This window comes from Pezoporus flaviventris, unplaced genomic scaffold, assembly GCF_033815535.1.
Source record: "Pezoporus flaviventris isolate CSIRO_AGI_PZ_B2104156 unplaced genomic scaffold, CSIRO_AGI_Pfla_v1 ptg000036l, whole genome shotgun sequence".
In the NCBI taxonomy this organism is placed as follows: Eukaryota; Metazoa; Chordata; class Aves; order Psittaciformes; family Psittacidae; genus Pezoporus; species Pezoporus flaviventris.
Genome location: NW_026892584.1, coordinates 4,517,981 through 4,542,270, shown reverse-complemented (window position 1 = coordinate 4,542,270; position 24,290 = coordinate 4,517,981). Strand labels below are relative to the sequence as shown.

At 41.1% G+C, this 24,290-nt stretch overlaps 1 long non-coding RNA gene across 2 annotated transcripts in view; it reads left to right on the top strand.

Moving 5' to 3' along the window:
- Positions 1-24,029, top strand: part of LOC133274115 (uncharacterized) — a 68,712-nt gene extending 44,683 nt beyond the window's left edge. Inside the window, exons 4-6 of one of the 2 annotated variants that reach the window (XR_009745032.1) lie at positions 19,314-19,507; positions 23,648-23,820; positions 23,892-24,028. This is a non-coding gene — a long non-coding RNA (uncharacterized LOC133274115). Of the gene's footprint in view, positions 1-19,313; positions 19,508-23,647; positions 23,821-23,891 lie in introns of both variants that reach the window. The other variant, XR_009745033.1, reaches the window with a different exon arrangement.
- The last annotated feature ends 261 nt before the right edge of the window (positions 24,030-24,290 follow it).

The following is a 24,290-nucleotide window of genomic DNA, read 5'->3' as shown; positions in this document are numbered from 1 at the left end:
CCACTCCAACCACAGTGATAGTCACTGCAGCTAAACCAAAGGACCAGTTCATGCCACTATCAATTGCCTCTGTACACAAGGGGAAAAGCAAACAAGAGGCACAAAGAGCAACCCATACAGTGAAGAAAGATGAAGAACCAATGCACTTACTACATGGGACAGCATCTGAACAAGAGTCATTATTGTGTGAATCAGAGGAAGAGGAAGAAGAGGTGATTTCTTGATGCCAGACCTCAACCAAGATATGGAATATGCAAAAAGATTTCACCCATCATCCAGGGGAGCACATCATCACCTGTTCGCTCTGATGCTGGGACAATGGGGCCGACGGTCATGAACTAGAAGGTGGGGAAGCCAAGCAGCTGGGATCACTTGCTAGGGAAGGGGGAACTGACAAAGCAATTGCAAAAGAGAAACAGTCCCTCAGCTTCTGGAGGCAGCACTTGGCAGCTCTGAGGGAAAGGTTTCCCTACAAGGACGATGTTATGGGTCGTTCAGTCAACTGGACCACAACAAAGAAAGGCATCCAATCTCTGAGGAAATCAGCCATTCTAGCGATGATCTATTGTAGGCTGGATGCTGGGAATGCAGATGAAGTTGAAAGTACACAACCCATGCGGTGGAAATTTACACGGAGTGCACCACCATCATATGCACATTCACTGGTATCAATAACCTGGTATGACGTAGCACCACCAACAGTGGATGAACTGATTCATCAACTCCGAGAGTTCGAAGACAATCTCACCCCTTCCATCATTTCAGCTGTGGAAAAACTGTCCCAGGAGTTAAAACAATTGGGAGACGATCTATCTGATCTATCCAGCTCCCTACATGTACCAGCCCGTCTCAGCTATAAACAAAAGGCGCCCTACTACTTGAGAGAGAAGACATAGGAGGTACAGGCCACAGGCCACCCTATGGTTTTACCTGCAGGATCACGGAGAAGACATGAGAAAGCGGGCTGGAAAACCTACCTCAGCTCTGGAGGTATGCGTGCGTGAATTGAAGAGGAGAGTAAAGGTCAAGGATGATATTCATCAACAATTTAGATGAGGGAATTGAGTGTACTGTCAGCAAGTTTGCTGATGACACTAAGCTGGGAGGAGTGGCTGACACACCAGAAGGCTGTGCTGCCATCCAGCGAGACCTGGACAGGCTGGAGTGGTGGGCAGGGAATAACCTGATGAAATATAACAAGGGAAAGTGTAGAGTCCTGCATCTGGGCAGGAACAACCCCAGGTTCCAGTATAGGTTGGGGAACGACCTGTTAGAGACCAGTGTAGGGGAGAGGGACCTGGGGGTCCTAGTGGATGACAGGATGACCATGAGCCAACACTGTGCCCCTGTGGCCAAGAAGGCCAATGGCATCCTGGGCTGTATTAGAAGGGGGGTGGTTAGTAGGTTGAGAGAGGTCCTCCTTCCCCTCTACTCTGCCCTGGTGAGACCGCATCTGGAATGCTGTGTCCAGTTCTGGGCCCCTCAGTTCAAGAAGGACAGGGAGCTGCTGGAAAGAGTCCAGCGCAGGGCAACTAAGATGATTAAGGGAGTGGAGCATCTCCCTTATGAGGAAAGACTGAGGGAGCTGGGTCTCTATAGTTTGGAGAAGAGGAGACTGAGGGGTGACCTTATTAGTGTATATAAATATATAAAGGGGGAGTGTCATGAGGATGGAGACAGGCTCTACTCAGTGGCAAACAATGATAGGACAAGGGGTAATGGGTATAAACTGGAACACAAGAGGTTCCACTTAAACTTGAGAAGAAACTTCTCAGTGAGGGTGACAGAACACTGGAACAGGCTGCCCAGGGAGGTTGTGGAGTCTCCTTCCCTGGAGACATTCAAAACCCACCTGGACACATTCCTGTGTAACATTATCTAGGTGTTCCTGCTCCGGCAGGGGGATTGGACTAGATGATCTTTCGAGGTCCCTTCCAATCTCTAGCATACTGTGATACTGTGATACTGTGATGCCATGAAAGCTGCAGCTTCAGTCTCTGGTGAGCAGGTTCCCAGATGGAGTGGAAGAGCCAATTTTACTCCAGCTCCTGTGATAAAGAATACTAATCCCTGTCTACAAGACATAAGTGACCGATATTGTTATCACTACTAGAGGTGCCCTGCCTCCAGCCAGGTGGAGGTAAGGGACAATCAGATTTACTGGACTGTGTGGATCACATGGCCTGGCACATCAGACCCACAGGAGTGGGCCAATCTGTTCGGGGTTTCATTACAACTTATTTGCAGCAAAATACAAGCCAAGTGCAGATCCATGCAATAATTTTGAGTAGTACTCATCTACTGAAAAGCATTTTTATGAACATTACAGCATAATGCATGCTTTTAAGAATCCATTTTCTAATGGTACACTTTCATCAACATACGAACCAACTGAAATTTTAATGATCATCTCTGCCTATAACACAAAAATAAATCCTTAAAGCATGTAGAAGTGAAATAGGATGGAAATGTGAAGCAGAACATTGAGCATCTGAAACAGTGTTTCTGAGTGAGAAGCAAATTTTGTTAATCTGATCATATTCAACAGTACCTTGGCAAATTCTTTCATGGCTGAAGTGAGGTATTGAAAAAGGAGATGCTTCTACTCCTTGGATGTTATTTCTGATAATTATTAGTCAATCAACATGGCTTTCAGGAGTGGCAAAAAACTACAAAGCTATCCTATGAAAATTTTATTATCATATGGATTATAATAAAAACTTGGATGAGTATTTTTCTAGGTCTGTAAATAAATAAATAGGCCATACTAAAAATGAGAATAAACCCAAAATTCAGTATTTCATTAAACCACATGGGATGCATATCATCTTTCTTATGTCCTTTTCTATTATGCTCCCTGTAGAGGAAATAATACCTCCTTTCTTTTTTGTGCTTTGTAGTAAGCATGCGTGAAAAGTATTGACTTTCAAGTGCTTAAAAATTAAATCTTCTATTTGTTTGTAGATCAAAAATGGTTATGGAATTAACACGTGATAAAACCTACATCATAAAAGTTTAGGTTTTGTCTTACAAGTGCCACTATAAAGGTTTAGAGTACCTCATTGTCGTGGTTTAAACCCAGTCAGGTAATTCTTTCACTCACTCCCCCCCCCTTCTTGCCCTCCCCCTGCTCCCAGAGGGACGGAGAGGAGAGTCAAAAAGAATGCAACTCCCACTGGTTGAGATAAGAACAGTTTAGTAACTAAGGTATAACACAAATCACTACTGCTACCACCAGTAATAATAATGATAAAGGAAATAACAATGGAAGAAAATACAACACCTCACCACCAGCCAACCGATAACTCACCCCCCAGGCCCGACCAAGCACCGACCCATACCTCCTCCAACCCTGCAGTCTCCCAGCCCTTCCGGCTAACTCCCAGTTACATCCTGGGCATGATGTGCTGTGGTATGGAATATCTCTTTGGTCAGTTTGGGTCAGATGTCCTGTCTCTGCTTCCTCCCAGCTTCCCCTCCTCCCTGGCAGAGCATGAGCCTCACAAAATCCATGGCCAAACCAAAACATTGCTATCACCTCTCTTCCCAGGCCGAAAGTCAAAACACCGCACTGCGCCAACTACCAAGAAGGAGAAACGTGACTGCTACTGCTGAACCCAGGACACTCATTCACCAGTGTCTTTCAATCTGCTTCTTAATAGCCCCAAAACACACAGTAAAAGCCAAACAATTAAAAAAAAAAAAAATTGACTTGAACATCAATACATGTAGAATAAAGGACCACATATATGGTCACTCCTGATTAAACCAGCAGGACCCATTTATAACAAGAATTCTCATCCACTAGGAAGAAATTAATTTTATACAGTCTACCAAAAAATAGCTTCTGACTTTTAATGGTGTGGGTTAGACCTGAATGTGATCAATGTTGCATTTCATCAACAATAACTTTTATTATTTAGTTTCTTTAAACACTCAATATTCTGCTACAGGCTACCCCTTGAATTATCTTCCTCTCTAAAATAGAATGTCCTTCAATTTCCTCTGAAAGTGGTAAGGCTGGACTTGTCCTATTGCCAGGATGAGTGAGTAAGGAGGCAAGCAGCATAGGGCTCATAGAGAATATTACAGGCTTTATCAGACCAGGAGGTTAGATTGATGCTCTCTCTCTTTTTTAACCAAAGACAGTTGGAATGATGGAGGTGTGCTGACCTGCAGGAGTCAAAAAAACTTCCCGTCTGAATGTACTTTCCTGAAGCTCTCATACATTGCTATCCACATATTCCAGTTCAGTTCTTAAAACATCCTAGAAAACATGTTAAAGTGGAGACACCAGCCTCTACAAATGAAGATACCATCATGTAAATTTCTTCTATGTACTTGGACTCTGTGCTGAGGTAGGAAGGAAAGAGCAGAATTCAGCATTCTTTATCACACAAAGGTCTGACTTCATTCTCTTAATATGATTTATATCCATGGCTTTCTTCCTTCAGAAGTTTTAGAAAATGTGGTCTAAGCTACAAAAGGAAATTATGCTAATGGTAAATGTTTCGGAGGCTGTACTGTGAATTGCTGAAGATTAGAAGAACTGCACCAATAAAAATCTCTAGGTACATTAAAGAAGAAACTAAATACTCAATTCATACATTCCAGTTTGGGAAAATATAAAGATATTAATTTTGATCTAAATATTAAGTCAAATGACTTGGGCTATTAGTAGAAAGTTACACTTACAGACTAAACCCACCTTGGACCTAGAAGTCACCACCTCTCAGTAAAACCTTATCTAAGCATGCTGGATTTTGAGAAATTACAAGAAAAGCAAGCTTGTGTGTGTTTGTGTGTGCTCAGCATAAAATCTTCAAGAAAATGGAAATACAAGACTTTAAATCTTTTTTCGTTATAGTGTTACAACATACCACTCAGTATCTCCTTGAAACAATAATCATTGCTACTCAGGATAGCAAAGTGTATTTCCTTCAGTACTTTAAGAGATTTCTCCAGGCAATCATGGAAAATACTTTCCTGATTTAAGAATGAAAATGGTCTTGTTAGAATTTTTGGCACATGTAGTATCTGAATAGAGTTATAAAACAACTGTATGAATTCAGAAATATTATCCTTCGGCTCAAAATTCATGCTGTAAAATCAGAATCACAGGCAAAATGATATTTAAAAGAAAAAAACATATGTACCTATATTCTTAGAAGCTCAACTGCATCCAAGACAGCATCATGAGTATTCCTGTATTTCCAAGCTTTTTATTCTTTATGGGTAAGGCCAAAGTGGTAGACCTGTTTTTAAAATCAGAAATAAAGTTGACCTAATCCCTTTGAAAGTCTATCAGTGCTGCCCTGAAAGCAAATACAAGGATTGCCCAGAGATAAATGAAAGTCAGTGCTTCTAATGGTTCAAACAACAGCTCTTTCATAATTCCTGTCTATAAATGGGAATTAAAAACTGTTCTTACTTGCTGTTCTTACCTCCTTACAGGACTTACCCTAAAATTCTGACTCAGCCAGCAACTTCAGAGAGAGCAAGATCAAATCCTGAAAGAATAAAAGCTCTCAGTGGATAGGAAAGAAAAATAGATATAAATCAGAAATTAAAATTCTTGTAAGATATTTCTGAGTAGTGCAATAAATTTCCTGGTTTGCAGCTGAAGCCTCAGAAATGCAGCTACAGTATTAAGTAGAGCCATTATAATAATAAAGAATCAAAATTACATAGTTCCAATATAATTCACAAAATTCATTAAACTCCTGGTAACTTATTTTCATTGCAAAGCTTGAAAACATAGCAGCAAATGAATGAAACTCATCCAGTCCCATGACTGATATCGATATATAACTTCAGATAACACAAATGAACACATTTGTCAAAGTTTCTCTCACATACTGGATAAAATGGAAATATTAAAAACTTCAAGACATCCTGAATGGTGCAGGCAATCTTATTCTCTGAAGCAATGCTGCCATCTTGCGAGGGAAATACCTAAGTCAAAGTTTTCATTTTCTAGATTTACCCTAAGTGACCAGGGGTTTGTGAGACAGAGAGGTAGGGAATCAGCAAGGACGTGAATTGAACATTTGTTCTCACTCCATATAAACAGGTCTTTGTCTGGAAATGATGTGATAAGCAATGCTGTTCAAGAACTAAGAATTCCTAAAAGTAAGCTTTATCTTCAGTAGCAAACAGAACATTCAACACTGCAGTGGTGAATCCAAAACTAAGTAAACCTGCATTTCAGGTGAAAATGAAAGCAAAGGACAGCCCATGCTAAAAGTTGCTGAATTGCCCTGCCTTTCTTTTAGCTTCCACTATGCAGCTGGGATCTTGTGCTGACAAACTAGAAGACCCAAGAAATAAATAAAAAAAACCCAAACCAAAACACAACCTAAAAAAAAACCCCAGAAAACAAACACCACAGGTGTCCTGGGTTCAGCAGTAGCAGTCATGTTTCTCCTTTGTGGTAGCTGGAGAAGTGCTGTGTTTTGACTTCCAGCCTGGGAACAGTGTTGGTGAAGCCGATGTTTTCGGTTGTTGCTAAGTGATGTTTACCCTGACCAAGGACTTTGTGAGGCTCATGCTCTGCCAGGGAGGAGGGGAGGCTGTGAGGAAGCAGAGATGGGGCGCCTGACCTGGGCTAGCCAGGGAGGTATTCCATACCACAGCACGTCATGCCCGGGGTGGGGGGTAACTGGGAGTTACCCGGAAGGACACGGGCTTCCGGGTGGGACTCGTATTCTCTTCCCTTGTTATTTTCTCTTATCATTGTTGTAGTTGGTGGTGGCAGTGGTGATTTGTGTTGTACATTGGTTGCTGGACTGTTGTTGTCTCAACCCGTGGGGGTTGCACCCTTTCGATCCTCCTCCCCGTTCCTCCGGGAGCGGTGAAGGGGAGAGCCCCGGAGGGGGCGGGGGGGGGGGGGCCTTGATTGTTGTCAGCCCGGCACCACTCACTGGGAGTGAGTGAACAAGTTGCCTGACTGGGTTTAAGCCACGGCAAGCCTAAACAGATTTGGTTAAATACTAATGGCGAAAGTGTTCCTAATTAAACAGGTACGGTAAAGATAACATTCAGAAAATAGAGAATTTGGGAAAGTTAGTATCAAATTGCAGAAAGGGTTCTGGCATTCTTACCTTTCTAGACTTATACTCACTTCCGCTGTGCTAACTTACCTGCTTGCTGGTTTCTATCTTATTTTGATGGAGTTCTTATGTACAGATAGTATTTTAAGTTTCTTACAGAGCAGCATTTCCAGAGTAGAAGTTCTTCCTTTGTTGAGTTAGCACTTAACATACTGGAATTTGGATGTTTAGATATTCCTGTAATAAGTTTAATAACTTCAAGGATTTATTCCTCTAATAATTTTCCTAAGTATTCATTAAGCTATTCCTCAAAAGCTTGATGTGTAAACCCTATTTATGCCTTATTTTCTTATAGAGACTTTGAAATTAATTTGACATTAATTTGGTAACACTTTGAAGTGAACAGTCGGATCATGTTGAAGAGATCATTTGGAAGTCACTTTATGCATTATGGTCTCTTCAATGCGAAGTCACTTACGTGTTTCCACCCAGTTCTAGAGGGACTGAACCAGACACAGGGACTGAACAAGAGCTTTATAAAGACAATTTCTTTGATCTTCTTTCCTATGCCCCAATTTCTAAATTTCTAAAATATGTAGGATGCATGTACAGATCAGGAATGTCCTTTCAGAATGTACTCCCACGTTATTACTAATTACTGTTGTTCAGCTTACTTCATCTGTTCAAATGCATATACTCTGCGGATGCAAAGTCCTCAGCACCACTGACTTGATCTACTGACCCTCTTTTGGATGGTTGCAGTGTCTGCAGATACCCTACATTTACAGAGGAGTTCTGCAGCTGATAGCCTACATTCCCCAAAATTCAAAGTAATACAGGATTCCTTTTTCCTTTGCTTGTATGGTAAAACATTTCAATAGTTTTTAGCTCTTCTGTGATTATTTTGCTGTGTGTACTCAAAATATTTCCTGCAGCCAGGAACCAGAGAAGAAATTAATAAAGAGAAAGTAGTTCAGTACAATATACAGTACAAGCCTAAAGTATGAAGAATAGTTCAAGTGAAAGTCTCTTACTCTAGGAGTCAATGTTGTTGAGTAGCCCAGTAGTTGAAAATACATTAGTTTTCTGAAAAAAACAAACAAGAAAAAAAACCCAAAGCAAATCACTTTCACTTTTTTTTGTAGTTACTTTTTTCTTTAATGTATGTTGCTTTTCTTAAATACCGTTTTGGGCAAATAATGTTATTTTTAGCAGCAATATTGCTTGCGCGTAGCATTAACAATTGTGGACATGCTCAAGGAATCTCTAAGAAAAGATTTCTTTAATAACCTCTGTTTAGGTAAGTAGTCATTCCTTGCTTGATGTTTGCAGTATATTAAACTATACCTGCAGGGCGAAATACTTAATATTTTAACTGAATTCTTTGAGGGATGGCCAGTATACTCTGACTAGATCAGAATCCTTAGCTTTTGATTCATTAAATAACTTCTTTTCAGAAACTCTCATGGAGATTTTGCATAGAATTCTGCATTCCTTACCATACTCTTCTAAATGGCTAAAAATAGTTTCAGCATGCACAATGCATCAGATAATAGATGTATGGAAAATTCTCACTACAGTATTTTTAAAGTGCACTCTCTGAATCTGTTGAAATGAGATGTGTCATATTTAGTCATGATCTTGGATGAGCAAGGAGCTTTATACGGACATTTTAAATTGCTGAATTATGTTACTGAAAACTGCTTAGAAACATTCTCTTGCTAAACAGCTTTGTAGTAAAAGAATTCATTCAGGTTCAGAAGTGATTTTTCATTTTGCTGATAATCAAGAGGTCCAACTAGGATAAACCCCACCCAGTTAAAATCTGAATATTCATGATGGATTGTGTCCCTGACCATGGCAGAGGAGTTGGATCTAGATGATCTTAAGGTCATTTCCAACCCTAACTGTTCTATGATTCAGAGTGATTCTATGATGCAGGTAATAGTTGCTTCTCACTGCAGGTGAGGTGTGCTGGGTATTTGGCTGAACTTTGCCTGTAGATGCTTTTGTAGATCTTTCCAATGAAGCCATAACTGACAGTCCTTCAAAAGAAGAAAGAAACAAAAAAGAAACTTCAAATAGAGTTGTGAATTTTCACCACTTTCCACACACACGGCGGTTCCAAAATGGGAATTTATGTAAGAAATCAGACCTCTCAGTTCTTGTTCTGGTGCCCAAACTTCTGGCAGTGTGTGGAGCAGAGTTTGGGTTGTCCAGCCCTAAAAGTTCTGTGTGATTCTGTGTGAAAAATCTCAACTGTTCAGCTGGGTAACCAGCATCAGGAAATATAACAAGTAGGTTTTTGTTTGCAAATGTGGGTAAGCTCACCCATTCTTGACACATCATACCTCCTCTCTCCCCATACTTGCTCTTTTCTTAGGTCAGAAGCATTCATATTTTTAGGAATTAAAAATCCAAGAATTTGGAGGCTACTGCACATGAATCCAAGACGGCTTTGCAGGGGCAGGAGAAATACAGCATATCCTAATCTCTCCTTTATCATGATTTCTTTCAGGTAGTGGTTTCAGACTGAATAAATGAGTACAGACTTCAGAGGCTCCAGACACCTTTTAGTATATTGAATTAAAAAAATTAAAGGGCATTGCTGTAGTGAATAGAAGGCAATGTGTTTTACAGAGAAGTGAGTAGAATATGTCTCTTGATTCGGTATGCTTTCATGTAATTACTAAGAGCAGATCCTGCTGATAATTCAAACAACAAAAACATTTTCTAATTATGTAGAGCCAGATCTTCTGGTTTACAGTTTCCCAGCAAAGAACTCTGCTTTGGGAGACCTAGGGTAGAATTTTCCCTCCTCTGCTTGTCCTTCTGATAAATATATTACACCTAGTTCTCAACTAGTAAGTGCCAAAATGTCTGATAATTGTCTCTCCTTCAGAGACAGCAGAACATTCTACATTTCTGTAAGTAGCCGTTACTCAAATATGCATGCCCAGATAGTGATTCATGCTATTTTTTAAAGGAATAAATGAAGACACAGAGTTGTAATTGACTGTGACACAGCAAGAATAAAATTAACATTATACAGAAATGATGGAAACCAGTAGTTCTCTGTCGACTAGCCAGTTGCATCAATTGGAAAGTAACTGATTCATTTTTAGTAACACCTGCAAGATATTATTTTAATAACTTGTAATATCTTATAAAATTTACATACTGAGAGAATGGGGAGGTTACTGTCTGTAGAGCTACAATTGTAAACCCAAATAGCATTAATCTGTTTCTGAGGTGAGGGATTTGCAGGAAGACATGGATGTTGTAATTTTATTTTTTTTCCTAGCAACACAGGAAATCTTTAGGCGTGCTAATTAAATTAATTTAGGAGATTTTCAGTATTCCCAGGTGGAAGTTGAATATGAATGCAGACTCTGGCATGTGGTCATTGTAATACTGTAAGTTTCTTGGTTGCTTTCACTTTGATGAAACATTTTTAAATTTCTTTTTATGCATTCCACATTTTAAACATGGAAATTAAATATCAAAATATTACATTCACAAAGCTGGAGTCAGAATATTTCAATAGTCAATCTGCCAGGCCTCCCCATATTTATACTTCAACCATCGTCCTCCATACCAAAGAGGCTTTAACCGCTTGGCTTGTTTAATTGCAGCACATGTTTCACACTCATGAATAACCTGGGCAATAGTGTCCATTGTTAAGTCCACCCCTCGATCACGAGCCCATCTATATGTTGCATCTCTGCCCTGATGGCCTGAAGTGTCATGGGCCCACCGGGCCAAAAATAATTCACCTTTATGTTGCCAATCTAAGTCCATCTGAGCCACTTCAATCTTAGCCGCTTTATCCACTTGTTGGTTGTTCTGGTGCTCCTCAGTGGCCCGACTCTTGGGTACATGGGCATCTACATGATGTACCTTCACCACCAGATGGGTTTACCTCTGCGCTGCCAGTTGCTCTGCTTCCATTGCTTCACCCACCCCCACAGGTCATTTGCCACCATCCATGAGTCAGTATAGAGATAAAGTACGGGCCACTTTTCTCGTTCAGCAATGTCCAGGGCCAGCTGGATGGCTTTCACCTCGGCAAACTGACTTGATTCACCCTCTCCTTCAGCAGTTTCTGCAACTTATTGTCCAGGACTCCATACAGCTGCCTTCCATCTCCGATGCTTTCCCACAATACGGCAAGAGCCATCAGTAAACAAGGCATACTGCTTTTCACTTTCTGACAGTTTATTATATGGTGGAGCCTCTTCAGCATGCACCGCCTCCTCCTTTGGTGACATTCCGAAATCTTTGCCCTCTGGCCAGTCCATGATGACTTCTAGAATGCCTAGACGACTGAGATTTCCTATTCGAGTTCGTTGTGTAATTAGTGCAGCCCATTTACTCCATGTAGCATCAGTTGCATGATGTGTAGAGGAGACCCTGCCTTTGAACATCCAGCCCAACACGGGCAACCGGGGTGCCAGGAGGAGCTGTGCTTCAGTGCCAATCACTTCTGAAGCAGCTCGAACCCCTTCATAGGCTGCCAGTATCTCTTTCTCAGTTGGGGTATAGCTGGCCTCCAGTCTACGGATCAGCTGATGGATGGGAATCAGGGAGTCTCGGTTGGTGCGATATTGCCGCCGGTGCACTGTTGTCGCAATTGGCACGTGTTGTTCTTTGACTTTCAGCAACCCCACAGCAGAGGGATCTTCTGAGAGACCAGGCAAGGTGGACAGCTGCTCAATTTCCTCAGTCTCAAATCAGCAATACAAAAAGCCCAACGGTACCCTTTTGGGTCTTTGAAGTACCCTCTCTTGAGGTAGTCTATGCCGAGAATGCATGGAGCCTCTGGACTAGTCACAATAGGGTGCTTTTGCCATTCCCTCCCAGTCAGGCTGATTTCAGCCTCCAGTATAGTCAACTCTTGGGATCCTCCTACATCGTCATTTGACCCCAGACAAGACCCAAACCTGACTCTGCTTAACTCTTGAAATCAGTCGTGAGCAAAACACACTCTGTATGCGTGTTAGCATGGTGATTCCGATCATGATCAGCAAACAAGTCTCAACAGCATTAAAAGGCCATTCAAAAACTTCAAAACTCTCAAATGTAAATGGTCTGGGGGCACGACTGGGAGGGTAAAAGGATGTCTTCTTCACAGGTTGAGCACCTGAGAAGGAGAAAAAAGATGTGTAATTGCTAAGCACTTCTATTATATACCTCCCAAAGTATAAAGGTGGTGATCACACTGGGAACATAAGCCAGATCAGTTTCATGATCAACGATTCTATTGTATTACAAGTCATTACCATAAAGTACAATGAGACAAAAACGTTAGCCCAAGCCCCACACTTGAAAAACACCAATACAGCAAATACCGGATGGAAGTAAGGTACGATATACTGAAACTGCGAGATCAGGAGGAACAACCTTGAGAGCCAATAAATCAGCATTGTGACGAGTGACTATTAATCCAGTCAGATCTGTCGTTATCTCAACCCCTCGTGCCCTACGTTGGGCACCAAAAAGAACTGTCGTGGTTTAAACCCAGTCAGGCAACTTGTTCACTCACTCCCAGTGAGTGGTGCCGGGCTGACAACAATCGAGGCCCCCCCCCCCCCACTGGGGCTCTCCCCTTCCCCACTCCCGGAGGAACAGGGAGGAGGATCGAAAGGGTGCAACCCCCATGGGTTGAGACAACAACAGTCCAGCAACCAATGTACAACACAAATCACCACTGCCACCACCAACTACAACAATGGTAAGAGAAAATAACAAGGGAAGAGAATACGATACCACCGGCCAAGAAACGAGTCCCACCCGGAAGCCCTTGTCCTTCTGGGTAACTCCCAGTTACCCCCCACCCCGGGCATGACGTGCTGTGGTATGGAATACCTCCTTGGCCAGCCCGGGTCAGGCGCCCCATCTCCGCTTCCTCACAGCTTCCCCTCCTCCCTGGCAGAGCATGAGCCTCACAAAGTCCTTGGTCAGGGTAAGCATCACTTAGCAACAACCGAAAACATCGGTTTCACCAACATTGTTCCCAGGCTGGCAGTCAAAACACAGCACTTCTCCAGCTACCACAAAGGAGAAAGGTGACTGCTACTGCTGAACCCAGGACAAGGCTCAAGTTGTTAATAAGTCTCACCTTCACTGTTGTCAATGAAAGATGTTAAACAGGTACTCTTACTCCATTTTAAATAAGAAAAAGGTTTTTGTGTATCTATTCAGACACAAAAAACCCAAAACAAACAACAAAAAAAAACCAACAACAAAACAAACCCTAGTTTACTGAAGAGAGCAAGTCTGTAATACGAGATCATTACAGAAGCTTGTATTTTAGCCACAGTGAGAATGCTATCCTAGGTATTCCAGATCTGGCATAAAAATAAAACATGAACAAGGCAAGTAAAATTTTTGGATTAGTGTTCTATTATTTTTTAAAAGAGCAAGAACATGGAGCATTTCTTTCTCATACTTTAAACTCCTTTAAATTTGCTAGACCTACACCAAAGTTTCATTCCATTCAGTTTTCTGCCTCTCATTCTCCTTTTCCCCAAAACAAAGTCAAAGCACTATTAACTACACAGAAATACAAATTTGCCAGGTGTTCCTTGAAAATAACAAAAGAAATAGACATCTAAATATAACCTACAGAAAGTTACTACAGTTCCTACAGTATCATAAAATAATAGCATAAATGTTTTTCTATAGTGCTGGCAAAATCCTTATCTATTTAGTTGAACTTTGTTTCCAATTACAGAATTTAACACTAACATTGAAACATTGCCACTGAGTTTCAGTTACTCAGCTAAGAACCTAATTAAACTATTCCCATCTCAGAAGTTATAAAAGGGTATATTTTTATAATGCATCCTAACTAGTTGATGATGTAGAATGGAGCTGAGAGATCTCTGGGCATTACTGTGCAGAAAGCCTGGGGAGAATACAGAACTCAGTAAGGTAAATGAAGCATTCTTTATCTCTGCTAGAAGTGTTATAGTTTCAATACAAAAGCATACTTCTTCCCAACCCACTCACTACATTCTACTATACTGAAATAATAAGTGAACCTTTGCAGCCTCCAGTGAATACATGTAAATACATTCCTTTCAGTTTGCTCAGCAGTGGAACAAGGATGTTTCAGTCTTATTAAATTCCTAGTGGTTGTTTTTTGGTTTTGTTGTGGGGTGTGGTTTTTTACTTCCTTTTTTTTTTTTTGTGTTCTGGCACTAGATTAATGCATGGCACTCTAGAAAACTCAGCATCTGAATCACCTTTCACTGTAAAGAAACAAGATTAATTAAGCAGTATCTGAACATAGCTTCCCTCATGAAGCATCTGTGACATAGTGAATTCATGATTTTCTCTTTTCTGTGAAAATATTACACCTGCAGGAGGACGTTTAGTGGATCCAAATGTCTACATATGCCTAGAAAAAATGTGAAACCATCACCAGTAGCTGCTAATAAGGAAAGTACTTTTCTATTATCATAATTTGTTCTAATTCTGCCAGGCAAACTGAGGTCTAGTCACTGAATCAGTCTGCAGACATTTAATAAAAAGGTGGCTAAGGCTGGAGAACTGAGAAAAGTCTCTGTGTGCATTGCACACACTCTTGTTGAGGAATTTATCTTCCCCATGTCACTGTCATCCTGCAATGAGAAACCTGACTCTATCACAGGTTTCTCTATCCAAAGACTTGTAAGAAAACCATAAAATATCCCTACAGCCCAGGGGAAGAGAGTTGGGAGGTGGTTTGGGGGGGAAGATGGGGAGGGTGAGGGTTTCAACCTCTATGTTTGTCTATTAAAGTTCTCTTTACAGAGCAATACTTGCAAAAAGAACTTCTGAATTTAAAAAGCTCTTGTCTGTGATCAATATTACTCTATACTGCTTAAGTTTTGAAAGTCATATGACAAGCTGCCTTATCCCTTTGATTCATTTCACTGAATTCAAGGCCTGAGCTTTAAGTTTCCATCTCCCATGCTGCTAGACTAGATGACAAAAGAGACACTGTACTGCCAGCACAGTTGTTTATTCCAGTAGCACTGGCTAGTAAACAACCAACAGAGATATCCTTATGTAACTTCCTGTTCTTCTCAAACCTCGATCTCATTCCAGCACCAAAACAGCTCACAGCAGAATCACCAACCTCCTATCTACAAGGTGTCTGACACCCAGGGCTGCCTCTGCAACCATGCACACACCCCTCCACGCATACAGGTTCTCTTTTATTTCATAGAGATTAGATTTACTTTTCTTTCTTTTCTACTCCCTTTGTCTCCTGTTCTTTTCAAAACTTTTTGGAATTACCTTTCACTTTGCCACATCCTTTTTTGGAGGGTTCTCTATCATCAAGGTAAGATTCAAATTTACATCAAATACACAAGTCTAGTTCCTTCTTTTGCATTTAACTGGGAGAGCTTAGGAAAAGAGAATTCTTGAAATTCATGTGAAAAATATCTAGTAACTTGCAAAATGTAAAGTGCCATGAATTACATCATGCATAGTGAAGTCTACTGTTCACATGCAGCTATGTCATGATGTTCCCATATAGGCTTAAACCATATCACCATACCTGAAATTTCCATATTCTTTCACATACTTTTTGATGATAAAATGCTCACTTAGCACAAGGAAACATTGTTAGTATAATGTTAGAGCATACTATTAAAATAAAAGTATTCACTTTGTATACCCAGAGAGGGTATACACTTTGTATACTCACATAGAGCCTCTTAGGACAGTGATTGAGGAAGGTCTAATTGTGGTCTCAAAAAAAACCTCGAGCTGTTGTTTGTTGGTTTTTTGTTTTGCTTTGTTTTTTTAAATGAGTTTAAGACATGTTATAAATTCAAAGAAACAAAAGGGCATTGTGTGCAGTTAACCTTTCACAACAGGATTCTAAGATCTAGTACATTTTAATGTATAGATACATCTAGTGTACAGTAGAAAAAACTGCCCAAGTTACACTCTTAACTCTGGATTCAAAATAGCAGCACTCATCCATACTCTATCTCAGGACTGGCATACGTGGCATACCTCTGAGTTTAGATATTTCAGCTATAACAGAGTATGTTTGCTATGTAGTACTAGCTAATGTTAATAAATAAAAAGTAGCATATAATAAATAGAAGAACTCCCCCCCCCTTAAAAATGTAAGAAAATGCAAAGTAGTTAATGAAATCTAAGCAGCAGTTCAAAATCACAAATCCCAACTACTTCCAAGATTTAAGGCTGCAGCAACACTCAGATACATTAAATCTCTTACATATTTAACAATAACAGTTACAGACTCCTGAAACGTACACAGGCAAATAGTCACAGTATCACAGTATGCTAGAGATTGGAAGGGACCTCGAAAGATCATCTAGTCCAATCCCCCTGCCGGAGCAGGAACACCTAGATAATGTTACACAGGAATGTGTCCAGGCGGGTTTTGAATGTCTCCAGGGAAGGAGACTCCACAACCTCCCTGGGCAGCCTGTTCCAGTGTTCCGTCACCCTCACTGAGAAGAAGTTTCTTCTCAAGTTTAAGTGGAACCTCTTGTGTTCCAGTTTGTACCCATTACCCCTTGTCCTATCATTGTTTGCCACTGAGTAGAGCCTGGCTCCGTCCTCGTGACACTCCCCCTTTATATATTTATATACACTAATAAGGTCACCCCTCAGTCTCCTCTTCTCCAAACTATAGAGACCCAGCTCCCTCAGTCTTTCCTCATAAGGGAGATGCTCCACTCCCTTAATCATCTTCGTTGCCCTGTGCTGGACTCTCTCCACCAGCTCCCTGTCCTTCATGAACTGAGGGGCCCAGAACTGGACACAATATTCCAGATGCGGTCTCACCAGGGCAGAGTAGAGGGGAAGGAGGACCTCTCTCGACCTACTAACCACCCCCCTTCTAATACAGCCCAGGATGCCATTGGCCTTCTTAGCCACAAGGGCACAGTGTTGGCTCATGGTCATCCTGTTGTCCACTAGGACCCCCAGGTCCCTCTCCCCTACACTGCTAACAGGTCGTTTCCCAACCTATACTGGAACCTGGGGTTGTTCCTGCCCAGATGCAAGACTCTACACTTTCCCTTGTTATATTTCATCCAGTTATTCCCTGCCCAACTCTCCAGCCTGTCCAGGTCTCGCTGGATGGCAGCACAGCCTTCTGGCGTGTCAGCCACTCCTCCCAGCTTAGTGTCATCAGCAAACTTGCTGATAGTACACTCGATTCTCTCATCTAAATCGTTGATGAATATATTAAATAATACCGGTCCCAGTACTGACCCTTGAGGCACTCCACTAGTTACAGGCCTCCAACTAGACTCAGCCCCATAGACTACAACTCTCTGGCTTCTCTCCTTCAGCCAGTTCGCAGTCCACCTCACTACCTGATCATCCAGACCACACTTCCTCAATTTAGCCGTGAGGATGCTGTGGGAGACTGTGTCAAATGCTTTGCTGAAGTCAAGGTAGACCACATCCACCGCTCTGCCATCATCCATCCACCGTGTTATTTCCTCATAAAAGGCTAAGAGATTGGTCAAACATGATTTCCCCCTGGTGAAGCCATGTTGACTGCCCCTCATAACCCTCTTATCCTTGATATGCCTTAAGATGGCACCAAGGACAAGGTGTTCCATCACTTTCCCAGGGATGGAGGTGAGGCTGACCAGTCTATAGTTACCCGGGTCCTCCTTCTTGCCCTTTTTGAAGACTGGAGTGACATTTGCCTTCCTCCAGTCCTCAGGCACCTCTCCCGTTTCCCAAGACTTGGTAAAGATGATGGCGAGTGGTCTAGCAATGACTTCTGCCAGTTCCCTCAGCACCCACGGGTGCATCCCATCTGGACCCATGGATTTATGGATGTTCAGATTGCTCAACTGGTCTCTAACCCATTCCTCATCGACTAAGGCAAACCGCTCCGTCGACCTGACTTCATCTAAGGTCTCAGGGGTACAACAGGACCAAACAACATAACCATGTATTCAAAACCATACTTCTCACATCTCAAGACTTTATATGGATGAAGAGAGTACTGCATAAGAAATACCAGCTTGGGTATTTACTTCATACCTAGTTCTTTAGTTTTGCCTATGAATGCCCAGCAGATATTAAAGTTTTAAAAATATTTCTTCATACTGCATACTAGTACCAAACTAATTCTGTGGTTGAAGCATCTTACCTAACTGTTTTACAACATAACACTGCCTGTAAAAAGTCATTAAGCAATCCAAGTACAATGAGTGGCATCATTCTCAGTCACGTGATGGATTTGAAATAGCCACTGCAGCACAATGAGCTAGCAATTAGTATGAAATTTCCCAAAATATTCACTTCTGCTGGAGATTTTAAATAGTGTGTTCACTTTCATTCTTACTGCTTTCACTTTTTTCCCTTCCTCAAATTAAATTACAAAATAAAAAAAAATAAAAAAAATAAAATTAAAAAAAAAAGCTAGTTACTTCACCCTAAGGTAAAGCCATGGTTTAAGCAGCCAGAGAACCAGAATCCAACTAGTAGTAGTGGGGCTTTGGGAATTGTTTCTTATGCCATGAATTTCTTATGTCCAAAAATTAAATCACAAAAACATCTTCAGAACACCTTTTCATGAACATTATTTTATTCCTTTTAACATAGGAATTCTTGCTTTATTAACTATTTACTAAAGTTGCCCTTTCACTTTTCGAAAGAGGCACCATAAAACTGCTATTTACTGCTGAGGAGTGTACAAAAGGACCCTAGAGGTCCTTTAAAAATGTTAAATCCAGTTTCACTGTGCAGAAATATAACAATCAAAAGGATAATAGTCCTTGTATGAGACTGCAGGCAATAACTACTGTACCAAGGCTGCCACGAACATGAATGTTTTTATGAGGTAGGTAAAGCTTTATTAACCTCTTCATGCCTAAAACATGTATACTACATTAGTGCCATCCTGAATAATTTTAAAGACATGAAAATAAGTAACAGAAGGCAGATTAACAAAACACAGGCCACTAGTTTCAGTCCATCCTTGAAAAAAAATCCAGGACCAGCAAGAAAAGGAAGAGGCTGAAGGTGCAGCACTAAAATAGAGAAGACCAGATTGAAGGATGTACTAGCAAAAATTTTGCCATTAGGAAAGTATGTTATAGTTGGGCTTTTATTTTTTCCTAGAATTCAGTGGTCAGAACAAACACAAAAGCCATAAAAGACAACTAAGACTGACTTTATTCTATTCACTCGTAAATTCTTGGGCAGTTTTGACACTAACCCTCTGATGATCTGATTCTTACACTTTCCCCATTTCAGAAACCCTCCTAGACTAAAAAATAAATCTGCAATACAACCAAGATCTTGGATGCAGAACATGATTGGGTTTTCATTGTATATGCAAGTTTTCCTGGACACAGAAGTAAAACTAGAACAGCAAAAACTTCATGAATGGTTTTGGCTCACACTTATCCTGGTAGCATTCCCATCAGGAAGTCTGAAATTTCATTTCAGTAAATATTTCCATTACCAGTGGTATCGAAAGCACAGTTCTGTATGCCAGTTAGTATTTAAATTTTACGGGATGCTTAATGGAATCTTTTGTTACCATAAGGAACACAAACCCAGCACATACGCAAAGGCACGGGGCATGAAAGGCACACATTTCCAGTGCAAGGGCATAGATTAATCCCATATGTAAAACACTGTGGTAAATACTACAGTATCCAGCCTACTATTATATTTATGGCACTGAGACCCTTCTAATTCACACACCCCTGCATTCCATGGATGCACCCTTCATTACTAGCCAGCCAAACCATAAACACAATGAGTGCTCTTCCTTTAACACTGCCGTATAGAAGAACCCTTTCCCAGAGAGCGAAATCTCATGAATGGATTTGGATCCAATCCAGATGATCTGGAATTTGTCTCTACCTATTGGGCATCTCTGGTAGACATGCTTATACCTAACAGGTCCTATTAAGAAGCCCGGTTTAAATCAGAATAGGCAAATGGGTGTGCATCTAACTTAGAACAGCTGGCACAATTCATTGCAAAGAAGTAACAGCATAAAAATAAATTTACTTCCCACACTAACAGCAAACGGGAGAGTCAAATTAGCATAAATGTGTACACATGTCAAAGCCCTGCAAGCCAAGGCTTCTAACAAAAATGATGAGGAAACACACCTGCTCTCCAGACCATTTTCTCACAAAGGCTATGATGACAAGCAAGGACAGTAGCTACAAATTTCTGTGTTTTATTATTTTTCCCATGTCAATTCAGTGCAACCAACAGATGAATTTCAAACATTTAAATGTCAATTAAAGAAAACCTGAGAATCAATATGCATGGGAACAAAATGATTGGTTTTAGAAACTACATTCTTTGTTAAGACTCACTGCCTAGTGCTTTATGTTTCACCCAGCAGAGTCACTACCAGTTGCACAGACCCCACATTCTTACAGGCCACTTACAGTCACATCTGAATACAAAATACAACAGCCAAGAGCCTGTAGCATGTCCTTATATATATCCCAAGCAACACAGGAGACAACTTGCTAGGAGATTTCAAAGGGCATTTTACCAACATCAGGCTACTCTGTACACAAGTCCCTGCCCAGCCTGACTCATGCTGTGTCCACACTAGCATCTTCCACATTTGCCCTGTCCCTGCCAGAGCTCCAGTGCTGGCAGCTGGTCTAGACTGGCAGCTGACATTTTAAATGCTATGCAAGACCTCTGGCACCTCCCTCCACTGCTGCCAAAGGTAATGCTACAGTAATTTGTGCAAGAGTTTAGCAACCCCCACAGCAGACTATCCTTAAAGCGCAAGAAAGCTGTAGATGCTCAAGGGACAGCCTATTGCAAAACAGGGACAAGGCGGAGCTTGGAGAACTACAGTGCCAGCGGCAGGTTTTAGACTGAGCCTCCCAACAGCTATGCACACACCACCTAAAAGCTACTTTAGAAACACCTCACTGCAGGATGCTCTGAGCCCCTACCACGGTGTATGTAGACTGTCCAAGGAGAAAGCTACAGGGCTGCAAACACATGGCCCTCCTGTGACAGACAGGAGAACGCCCTGTCATGAGGAATCACAACGCATGAAGAGCAATTCCTCTCCCCACAGCAGTCCTAAACCAGTTACAAAATAACCCAGGCCATGCCAAAATACTCCTCAAAATATAAGATTCCTCCCATCACCAGTGGAAGAAAATGATTACTGAGGGCACAGAGCAAAGCAGAAAGACACCACGTTAAACACTGCCAGTAAGCAGCATTCATGAAGAAATGGGAAGAGAGGTAACAGACCCCTCCTGCTTTCCACCCCCTCCTCAGTACAGAAGGCTGGCTGTACAGAGAGGGCAGAGACTGATCATGTCATAAGGCAGCCCAGAGCACAAATCTTGCTGCAGGTGTACTCCCCTTGCACTCAAAGCCATGACACAGCACACTCAAAATATGCCAACTGCTGCAATTCCTTCCCCCCCCTCAGTGAGAGATGAGGTGAAGCCCAAGCAGCTGCAAGCTACTGCTTTATGCTGATAATCATGACACCTTATGAAGAAAAGGTGAAGAAAACATGTTTCATCCAAGGGAAGGCCAGCTAGGAGCTTCAACCCAGGATGAAGTTCCCTATGTGCTAGGACTTGCTGAGGATGGGAAACCACTTCCTGCTTGTCCAAAGAGCACTATAATTAGCACTTGCTTGTAATATTAAGCATCACTAGATTTGATCTAAAGGGTTACTGGGAACACCCCTAATGCAAACCTGAGCTATTTAAATCCCCTGGACCCAAGGGCAGCTATAAATACTTTGGGTATCCATTTCGAGAGCAGCCCATGTGAACCTAAGTTACTCTGTTATTTTTGCACATCACATAGTCTTATTTAGTGCTGCCTTTGCATGCTTACATGACTCTCAAACAGCAATTCCTCATGTGCAGTAAGTGTTAACGCAATGTTTTTAAATACATTGGCTATGTCACTGTGAGCTTTTGCTGAACCTCTGAAATAAATGAACTGTTCTGGTGACTGACATTACCACCATGGTATGCATTCAGGGCAACTCTCTTCTTGCTTTCCCACAGGTAAGCCTTTGCTGTGCATAGAGATGCCTTCCCCCCGCCATCTCCCAGTCTTGGAGAAGGGGTTAGATAACATACTAGCCCATATTCCAGAGAGGATACATGCAGTACACTTCTAGTCTGCATATTTAAAAAGCAGATTTCCAAGCATGATACCAGCTCACATGTTTACAAACTCTCAGGCCACAAAGTGGAAGTTGGCCTGCTAGTGCATTGACACCAAGAAGGTTTCGACAAGTGCATCAGGAGACAAAATTTTTTTTGCACAGACTACTAACGCTAGAAACTGAAGTTTTAAGTACTGTTTGAAAAGGAAAACCGAACATATAAAAGAATTAGTGTGACTAAAGAAATACATGGGCCTTCAAAACTCTCTGCAGGATTTCTATTTCTCTTTACAACTGTAATTTCAGTATCCTACTTCTTTGGGAATTCATACATAAGATTAATGCTATCATGGAAAAGAAAGCTAACTTCCTGAGATAACATCTGAACACCTGGTGTCTCAAAAACAGAGCAAAAATATAATCTTTAGCAACAATGTCAATGAATCTTAGCTGCTAATTAAAATAATCCCCTACTGGTTTTGATGAAAAAGGTCTGGGTATGAATTACCATATCAGAGGACAGAAAAGCACTTGCATGCTCATCAAGATTATAGGATAAAACACTGCTTAAGAACAGCAGAACACTATGTTCAGTACTTAAACCCAAGTTTTTTCTTCATCTCTTGAAGTTGAACTTCAGAGGGCTGCTTGCTTACCTATCTACCTACTAAACCTACAACACCAACTACAATGGTCTTCCTAAAGTGAAAGAATACTTTTCCCATGGGAAATCTCACATTTAAAGCTTTAATTTCCCACAGCATTCTCAGCTCTCAGAAACTGATTCCTAAAATTCTGCACACACTACTTTAGAAAGTGAAGACTACAAAAATCTTTTTTTTTTAAGATACAGATAATAGAGAATTTAATGATTCCTTACCTTTAAATTAATATCTTGATTCCAGCACTTAACACGTTCAAGAAACAGTCCCAAATGCTAAAATATAAAAGCTTCCTTCTAACAAAAGGTAGACGAGAGTTAAAAAATAATCAGACTTCCCTTTTCAAAGATTTCAATTTACTCTTTAGCCTTTAATTGACCTGCTTGGTATTTGGGAGCTAAGATCAAGGAAATAAAAATCTATCAAAAATCACCTTTAAAGATGCAGAATTCTGTAATTTTCCCTTTTTTACTTTACACAAATACCACTTGCTCTCCGCAATAAACCTGCCCTTTTCTCCCCTCCTCCTACTTCCATTCCATCCATATAAGGGCCAAATTTACTGGGGGGGTTGGGTTTTTGGGGGTGGTTGGTTGTTGGTTCTCCCCCTCCCCTTATAGAAAGGACCGGATGGTGCACTCAGCAGGCTACAGATTTTCAAACAAATGCTTCAAAACTTCCTGCGCAGTTCTGGAAATGTTACTCAGGACTCAAACCAGCAAACTAACCTGAGTGCAATGAACTGCTGGATAGTGGTATCCTGAACTTTCACACATCTTTTCTTCTATCAGTAGATGTGAACTTACTAAAGGCCAAAAAGTGGAGAGCCTTCAGCTGTTTTTTCTTGAAGTGCTGACAATGCAGAAGAGCTTGAAAAACACTGCGTCAGCATGGCTACATTTCTATTGCTGGCAAATACAGAACGGCTATGTCATTTTGATAATTCATCAGCAACTTGCCACAGGTTGCAAACTTCAGGTTTGGGGCTTTTGGTTTGGTTTGTGTTTGTTGGTTGGGTGTTCTTTTTTTTAACAGAACAATGCAGAAGAAAACAAGCACCTCAATGCTGATGCTACAAACAGGGCCACCAACCTCTGAAACAGGAAATGAGTCTCCTACCAACAGCCTATTTGAAAAATCAAAACTGAAGAGTTTCAGAAAAGACATCCCAAAACCTCTTCAGAGAGGCTTTCTACTTCAAACAGGTAGGATAAAATTACTTTGGAAAGACAGTATCGGTTCGTATTCTGACATTTGCCTGTTTCTTAAGATTTTGCACCCCTACAGTTCTTATCATATAACTGCATCTGAAAGAGCTAGACAGCAGCACTCCCTCCATTTAGTTTTTAAAACTTTTGTCATTATTTGTTAAATCTTGCATATTGATGTCAGAACAGGAGTGACAGAATTCTTACACTGAGGAGAAATTCTTAA